Below are 7,203 nucleotides of genomic sequence, written 5' to 3'. Positions count from 1 at the left end.
TCCTATGCAGTCTTGGTTTTATATGTCATAACTCTGCAAGGTGAAAGACAGCTAAAACTCTTATTTCCAATTACAGTTGCCGTACAGAATTCAGGAAGGCTGTAGGTTTCTCCCATTCACAGCTAAATAGCAGCTCCAGGGGAGGGAAATGTTTGGATCAGGGCTGTGATGGAGAATTGGACTCTTTCCCCCCCCCCCCACTTCCCCCATCCATATTGGTTGGGGGCCTGGCCTATGTTTTTTTAATCTCAGATATCTTTTGGCAATCAGTGTTCTGGAGATGCCCTGGAGGTTATGATGCAGAAAACATGTGTTTTCCTAATTCAGACAGCTTTTTGAAACAGTAGAAGGTCTATCCTGTTTGTGTCTTACAAATATCAGACTTTCAGAAGGCGGCTGTAAATTGGACAGTAACAGAATGAGTGTAAATATCAACTTTGATGGTGTAAAGCTGACAGTTTGATTGTTTTGTTACAGATTAGTAGCAGCTATGCATTCAAAAGTCTGGTCTTGTATTATCATTGGATTCATATCTGATTAGATTCAAATCTATTAGGCTGTAGTGCAGAAGATGCTGCCACAATTGACAGTGGGCAGGGGGAGGTATTTACACATCCCTAATTTAACTCAAATGACCCCAAGGCATTAAATTACTTCTTGGTGCTCCAGAAACAGGCCACTCGCCCTTCAAAATTTTATTGGACAATAATATTTATTTATGTCATAAAATGTATACTGATTCATTGTAAAAAGACAAAACAAAAGTGCTTGGCAAAGAGAATAATATCATAACGTTATCGTTTAAAACAACTATTTAAAACAATGGGTCAGTTGTGTCTGGCTGTTAACCCGAAGGTTGGTAGTTTGAGCCCACCCAGGGACAGCTGTGGGCAAGGCCTTGGACTAGATAACCCATGGGGTCCTTTCAAACTCTATGATTCTATGGAAAACTGATTTAATATTTGATTTGGTATCTTCCTCTCCAAAGAAGGCAGCCTCATAGCCCCAACCAGCACCCTAGTCTGAGCACAGTTCCTACTATTCTTCACTTAATATGCAGGAGTAGAATTCCCACCATGGGTGTGGCCAGGATTTATTGGAAGGGGCAGGCTTTATGTTGAGGGTGGGGCAAAGCAGATTTATCTGCAAAGCAATTGGTCAGTTGGTTACTTTTTTCTCTTTTTTTTACTTTATTGCGCGGGGGCGGGGGCAGCTGCACCCTCCTAGCTACATCCATGCTTCCCACAGGGTAAATGTGAGAAAAGCACCTCTAACCACCTCTCCCCACAAAGAACTTCTACAGCCTGGCTTGATTTGGCAGAGTAGAAAAGATGCTGGTGGCAGGCAGTTGTGAAAGCAGGGGCTGTAGCTTGCACCATGAGAGAGAGATGAAAGCAAACGAGCCACACCAACTCTTGCTTTTTCCTTCTCGCCGCCGCCACCACCAAGTGAATCCTCTCCCCTCCAATCTCCACTAAACCTTTTGGACTTTTAACAGGCCTGGCCTAAAAATACCCAACACTGGGTAGGGCAGGACGCCACCTAGGCATGGTGTGAATGAAGAAGTCCTCCAACCAAACTTTAGTAAGCCAACAAGTTTAATTGGTTTTTGATTTACAAATAATTTTCAGATGGCAAATAAAAATAAGTGAGAGAGAGAAGCGAGTCCAGCTATGCCTATTTTGGCCAGTTGCCATTGCCAAAGCCAGTACTTTCCAGTTTGCACATCAGCTCACAATTTGTGTCCTTCCATCCGAATAGTTTATAGGGCCAGACCTTCCCTAATACAACCACATCATGTATCTTTAAACTATTTTCTTTGCGGTGGAGTGAGTAGTAAGGTGTGTCCTTGAGGGGTGCTTTGTTCTAGCCCTTTCACTGCCATCTTTGTGGCGGTTCAGTCCTGAACTTACATTTCTACTTGGCACGCTATGAGGATTGTAGGCTGAGGCTCAGTTGCTTTTCTCAGCCGAAGCAGCTGGAGCCTCTAAAATGTGTGTGAGAAGGCTGGCATAAAACTAAGTATAGCCTTGGCTGGGAATTAGATATTCACTCACCGCCACACTGGTGGCAGCCAAAGCACTTCTACGTCTTCAAAAATGGAGAGGCGGCAACAGCTGCACTCTGCAAGGTTTGCAGAACGATCCGTGGCTTGGCTATAAAAGTTTAGGTAATGCGGATGTTTTCATGCCTCTCCTGGCACGGGTGTTTTAATCCTGGAAGGATCGCCTACTGAACCTGTAAACTTTGCAGAAATTGGTTAAAAATCTTTATATTTCTTATTAACCTTTTTCCAAACACCGCAGCGAGAAAATAGAAAGTTGGCATGTAAAAATGGCTGAGTCTTACATTACTGGCATTATTAAGAAAAGGTACACAAGAACCACCTTTGCTTGGCTACACGTGAAGGTGCAAACCTTGTATACTAGGAATTTAGAGAACTGGAATGTCCCTTAAGAGTGGGCTGACTTCAGCCTTACACTTGTGGCCTCCCTCAGCCCTCCAGCATGACCATGAAGAGGAATTTGGAAGCTTTGGGTTCTGTCTGTAATAACCACAGGCAAACCATGGTTAATCTTAACTGGTTAGTGGGAACAATAATATAAAAAGGGCCGTGACTGATCAGACCAAATGCCCACTTCATCCAGCATCCTTCTCGCAGTGATGCCTTGCTTAGATGCCTATGGGAAGCCCCAAACTCCCCCCCCCCCACTTAAGATTCCCTACAACTGGTAACCATGGGCATGCTGCCTCTAGCAAATGAAGGGGGGAAGTGTGGACGCCATTTTTTTGTTTTGCCTTGAGCAGCATAATGTATTGGGCTGGCCCTGGATTCTGGATTGAGAAAAACGACAAACTTTTGTGCTACAAATGGGTCGGTGCATATGCAGCCTGCGTTGCATGGCTGGGGGGGGGGGCGGGGCCGTCCCCTTCAGCAAGCCGCTTTCCTGCACACATTGTGCCAGGTTTAATTAAACTCAGTTGCTTACTGTGGATTAGTTCACCTTAACCCCATTTCTGAGCTGCTCTAATCCCCGAGCAAGTCATTCTTAACCTCAAGTCAAAATAGCAGCGTGTAAATTTAACATGCAGATCAGCTCCTGTGTTCAACACCTTTACGTTCAATGATTCTATAACTCAAAAGAGTAAATTTCTTATACAGTCATACCTCGGTTGAAGTATGCCTTGGTTTGAGTATTTTCAGTTTAAGTACTCCGCGGACCTGTCTGGAACGGATTAATCCACTTTCCATTACTTTCAATGGGAAAGTTCGCTTCAGGTTAAGTACGCTTCAGGTTAAGTACAGACTTCAGGAACCAATTGTGTTTGTAAACCGAGGTAACACTGTATAAGCTAAGTTGAAATGGAAGAGGGGGAGAAGGATGCATACACCACCTTGAGCTCCTTGGAGGAAAAGAAGTGGGATATAAAATTAATAAATTAAATCCAACATATCGAAGTAGTTCCCAAATAGTAGTGCTGGCAGAATGAAAGTGACAGTAGGGAAAGTATCCTCGATGACTGCAGGCTATCGGTTTATTTCTCATTTAAGAATTAAACTGCTTTCCGTAGCAGTGTACAACAAATAACAGCCATGGGGAAAAGGAAGTGCAACGTCCTTGAATTCTGTGGTTTTACATATGAAGACACAATAACGATATCTGTTCCTTAGTAGGTATTAAGATTAGATAAATACAACCTCAGATGAACAATAACACATAACATATTACCCTGTGTCATGATTTATTCAACAGAAATAAAGGCGAAATGGAAAAGCCAAGTGTGAAAAGCTAAGTACACCTTATGATTCAATAGCTTGTAGAACCACATGAAGTAATTGTTTTCTGTAGGACTTTCTCTGCCTCACGTTGTTGTGGAGGAATTTTGGCCCGTTCTTCTTTGCAGCATCGCTTCAGTTCATTGAGGTTTGCTGGCATTTATTTAGGCATAGCTCTCTTAAGGTCCCACACAGCGATTCAATTGGGTTGCGGTCTGGATTTTGACTGGGCCATTGGAACACCTTAATTATGTTCTTTTTCAGTCATTCTGTTGTAGATTTGCTGGTGCGCTTGGGATCCTTCTCCTGTTGCATGTCCCAATTTCAGCCACGTTTCAGCTGTTGGGCAGATGACCACACATTTGACTGTAGAATACTTCCTTATACTGAGGAGTTAATGGTCGACTCAATGACTGCAAGGTTCCCAGGTCCTGTGGCTGCAAAACAGGCCCAAATCATCACCCCTCCACCACCGTGCTTGACAGTTGGTATGAGGAACTTGCGCTGATATGCTGTGTATTTTTTGGTTTATGCTAAACGCCGTGCTGTGCATTATGGCCAGACATCTCCACTTGGGTCTCATCTGTCCAAAGGACCTGGTTCCAGAAGTATTGTGGTTTGTTCAGATGCAACTTTGCAAACCAAAGCCATGCTGCCAAGTTCTGTTTAGAGAGACCAGGCTTTCTCCTTGACACCCTTCCAAACAAACCATACTTGCTCAGTCTTTTTCTAATTGTACTGTCATGAACATTTGACATGCAGAGCTTGAGATGTAAAACTTGGTGTACCTGAGCATCGCACAGTTTGACCTTGGGGCGAATTTGCTGGGGTGTCCACTCCTGGAAAGATTGGCAACTGTCTTGAGTGTTTTCCACTTTTGAATAACCTTTCTCACTGTAGAATGATGGACTTAAAATTGGTTGGAGATCGCCTTAGAACCCTTCCCAGTTTCATTGGCAAGCACACTTGCTGATGATCAATTAAGCAAGGGCAATTGATTAGCAGCTCCTGCCTGCTACTTAGCCTCCTATTTCCTATGGAATCAGTAAGAATCTACTTAGTTTTTCACACACAATTTCTCCATCTTGGCTTTATTTCTGTTAAATAAATCATGACACGGTGTAATATGTAATGGTGTAATATGTAATGTGTTGTTGTTCATCTGAGGTCCTATCTACCTATTCTTAAGACCTGCTAAGGAACAGGTGATTGCCATTATGTCCTGATATGTAAAACCACAGAATTCACAGAGGGTGCGCTTTCTTTCCTCACATGACTGTAGATCTATCTATCATGGATATGTATATTCAGTACACAGCAATTAAAAGCAAGTATTGGAAACATAAAGCACAAATCCAGTATAGGTTATGAACTGCCTGAGTTTTCAATAGCTGCCTAAAAAGCATGGATGCTGGTTCCTTGTCTAATTTCAATTGGAAACTAAATTGGTTTATTTAATTATTGCATTTGTAGCCCACCTTTTCTCCAAGGAGCTCAAGCTGGTGCAAAGGGTTTTCCCCACACCTCATGCAAGCCATAGAGAGGAACTGCTCTCAATTTTGGGGAGACCCATTGCTCAGTTTTTACCCTCAACCAAATATGATCTAAATTTCCTGCACCACCCCCTAAATGCATTGCTTTTGCCTTTGCTTTCTTTATACTCTTATTGACATATTTAAAATGACAGTAAATAACAATAATAATAATAATAATAATAATAATAATAATAATAATAATAATATATTAATAATTTATACCCTGCCCATCTGGCTGGGTCTCCCCAGCCACTCTGGGCAGCTTCCAACAGAAAAATGAAATAAAATAATCTATTAAACATTAAAAGCCTCCCTAAACAGGGCTGCCTTCAGATGTCTTCTAAAAATCTGGTAGCTGTTTTCCTCTTTGACATCTGATGGGAGAGCGTTCCACAGGGCGGGCGCCACCACCGAGAAGACCCTCTGCCTGGTTCCCTGCAACTTGGCTTCTCGCAGCGAGGGAACCGCCAGAAGGCCCTCGGCCCTAGACCTCAGTGTCTGGGCAGAACGATGGGGGTGGAGACGCTCCTTCAGGTATACTGGACCGAGGCCGTTTAGGGCTTTAAAGGTCAGCACCAACACTTTGAACTGTGCTCGGAAACGTACTGGGAGCCAATGTAGATCTTTCAAGACTGGTGTTATGTGGTCTCGGCGGCCGCTCCCAGTCACCAGTCTAGCTGCCGCATTCTGGAGTAGTTGTAGTTTCCGGGTCACCTTCAAAGGTAGCCCCACATAGAATGCATTGCAGTAGTCCAAGCGGGAGATAACTAGAGCATGCACCACTCTGGCGAGACAGTCTGCGGGCAGGTAGGGTCTCAGCTTGCGTACCAGATGGAGCCGGTAGACAGCTGTCCTGGACACAGAATTGACCTGCGCCTCCATGGACAGCTGTGAGTCCAAAATGACTCCCAGGCTGCGCACCTGGTCCTTCAGGGGCACAGTTACCCCATTCAGGACCAGGGAGTCCTCCACACCTGCCCACCTCCTGTCCCCCACAAACAGTACTTCTGTCTTGTCAGGATTCAACTGCAGTAAACCTGCCCTCCTATCCATTTGGCTGGGTTGATGCAATCCACTACTTCCCTAGCCAATGGACATAGCTTCCCACGAAACGCAGCTAACCTTTCACAGAACTACAGTTCCTGGCGCCCTTAACAAACTACAGTTCCCATGATTCTTTGGTGGGGGGAGTCAAATGCCTCAAATGTACAGCATGCCTTCCACCTGCCAGGGGTCTGATTTCCTTCTGCTTCTTCCTCCCACTAAATCAAAAGCTGCCGCAAACTTTATAGCTTCTTGCCATACATTCAGGAAGATTTTGCTAAAATATTTCTTGTTTTCTCAAGTTTACATCTCCGCAGCTTTCACGGTTGCTATGAGGCAGCCTGCCTGAGAGATGAAAATAAATCTGTGTCATTTCATTTATTTCTCTCTCTCTCTCTCTCCCCACCCCTTATGTGTGAAGTTCATTTCCGCTTATTTCTCCCGTACATACACACATATGCACAATTATGCAGGCTTAGTAAAATACTTACACTCTTTGTCTAATGCTCTCTCTGTGAAAGGATGCATATGCACAGACCTCGCTGTTCTCGAAATACCATATGCTTGGGTCTGTCAGCTTAAAATACCCCAGCAAAGAGATGCTTTAATGCAGCCAATAAACTTCCCCTCTACCTCCACCGATCTCTCAAGGTTAATTAATCTCTTTTCAAATCCCTATCTGCAGAGAAAGTGGTCCCTTTGGCATCACTCAACTGGAAGAACCTGCGTAAGGTGATGAAACAGTCAAAACGCGAGATTTAAAAGACTCGAGGAATCTGTACAACTTCTGATTTTTTTCTAATTAAGTCCATTTCTCTCCTACCTTTCAGCAGCTCAAGGTAGATT

The sequence above is a fragment of the Zootoca vivipara genome, chromosome 6 (assembly GCF_965207765.1).
Source record: "Zootoca vivipara chromosome 6, rZooViv2.hap1.1, whole genome shotgun sequence".
NCBI classification, from domain to species: Eukaryota; Metazoa; Chordata; class Lepidosauria; order Squamata; family Lacertidae; genus Zootoca; species Zootoca vivipara.
This window is presented reverse-complemented; position numbering follows the sequence as displayed.